Genomic DNA, 2,082 nt, shown 5'->3' with positions numbered 1-2,082 from the left:
GTGGGGAGCCTGGTCCTAGCTCAGCTGCGAGGATTAGGCGTTGCCCCTTTAAAAGTTTTCATTTTTGCAAAGATGGTATGTCAGGATACAAGGGGTACTCTAGGTTACTCATGCATTTTCAGCGAGATCATTTCAATGAAAAGGAAATGAGAGATCAGTTAAAGGAGCGTCTTGCTTCGGACTTGGAACTCTTCAATGACGTTGTCGAAACCTTGAGATTTCTCAATAACTGGCTATGTGGGGAGTGTATGGCTCTGCGTGCCTTGAATAGGTCTTGTCGACACGGAAAAGAAGTGGTTACATGCACCTCACGTGTAGGAGGCGACTTTGATTTTATTGTGGGGATCCCTCAACCCCGCGATCCGCAGGTGGAACTTGGGAGTGGTCCGTTTGGGACGATTGTGGTAGGTGTCGCTCTCCTTGAGCAAATCCTCGCCCTTCCTATTGCTACTGTCAAGAGTATCCCGCCTGCGTGCCGCATGGCTTTCGCCCAGGCCTTGTCAAGGGGGCTCCATAAAGTGGTGGATGCCCTCGAGTCTATTGAGGCTTGGGTTAAACTTTTGTTGTTGCCTCGCTGCACGTTACGTGTTGTCAAACCGGCTACTAGGCAGGAACGAAGGTCGAGTAACTGGAAATCGCTTCAATATAAATCCATTATGCGGGCTTTAGCTGTTTGGAAAGAAGGGGCAAGTTTAGAAGAGTTAGTGCTACCCCTCCTTGAACTCCCTGTGATGTGGGATGGCCAAGTTAAAGAAGAGGGAGTGGGCAATATTAAGCAGTGCCTCCGGAAGGTAGCGGATGATCATTACACAGCGGCAGTCAAAGTCCTGTGTTCATCCGGGTCGCGCCTGCTGGAGGAGATACCTTGAAAGCCTTGGTAGATAAACACCCTGTGGTGGCCCCCCCGACCTTTCCCTCCGCCTTGCCATCGGAACCAGCCTTGCAGGTGGACGGTGAGTGTGTGTTGGAATGTATTAAAACCTTCCCGAAGGTACATCTTGTGGGAGAGATGGTTTGCGGGCCCAACATATTTTAGACGTTCTGTGGCCAGGGGTCTCCAACCGCCTCTGGGCTCCTAAAGGCCATCACTAATGTTGTCAACTTGTGGCTTGGGGGGCTTTGTCCTAAAGTTCTAGCGGAGTTCATTGCTTCGGCACCGTTGACCCCCCTGTTGAAGCCTGATAATGGAATTAGACCCATCGCGGTTGGGGGCATTTGGAGAAGATTGGTGTCAAAAGTCGGTATGCGTAAAGTGGGGAAAGAGGTAGCTGCTTATCTAAGGGATTTTTAATTCGGGGTTGGGATCCCTAACGGGGCGGAAGCGGTTATGCATAGTGCTAACAGGTTTCTGAGCGCATTCCATTCTGACGGGTCCCTGGCTATGCTCACTGTTGATTTTTCTAGCGCCTTCAACGAGGTTGACCGGACAACCCTTCTCAGGGAAGTTAGCTGCAGATGTCCATCCATCTTCCATTGGTCCAGTGTTTATATGCACAGCCCGCCAGGTTATATGTGGGGGATACTCATATTGGGGCTTTTACTGGGGTGCAGCAAGGGGACCCCCTTGGCCCTCTCATTTTTGCGCTGGTCCTCCATCCGCTCATCCTTAGTGTGTAGGGGTCCTGTTCCTTGCCCTTCCATGCTTGGTATATAGACGATGGCACTATCATTGGTAAGGTTGAGGAGGTTGCTAGGGCGTTGGGCATTATTCGCTCAGAGGGGTGTCTCTGAGGCTTAGGCTTAATATTCAGAAAACGGAGATTTTTTGGCCATCATGTAATGGTTCGAAGAATGTGCCGGGTTTATTCCCTAGCGAGATTAGCAGGCCTATGAGGAGAGTTAAACTCCTGGGGGAGCGGTTAGTCGGGATGCAGGGTTTATTCGGTCTTTGGCAAATAAAATAGCTTTGAGGGCGGTTGAACTTATAAAACGTCTGCCGGACCTTAGGGACCTCCAAAGTGAGCTCCTTTTGTTGCGTTCGTGCATGGGAGTTGCTAAGTTAGTGTTTGGGCTCCGGACCTGTCAACCTGAGCATGTCAAAGAGGTTGTGGCCATCTTTGATGCGGGCCTGCGGGGGGGGGG

The sequence above is a fragment of the Bidens hawaiensis genome, unplaced genomic scaffold, assembly GCF_021521415.1.
Source record: "Bidens hawaiensis isolate Kalapana, Puna unplaced genomic scaffold, B.hawaiensis_p1.1 tig00007270_1, whole genome shotgun sequence".
NCBI classification, from domain to species: Eukaryota; Viridiplantae; Streptophyta; class Magnoliopsida; order Asterales; family Asteraceae; genus Bidens; species Bidens hawaiensis.
This window is presented reverse-complemented; position numbering follows the sequence as displayed.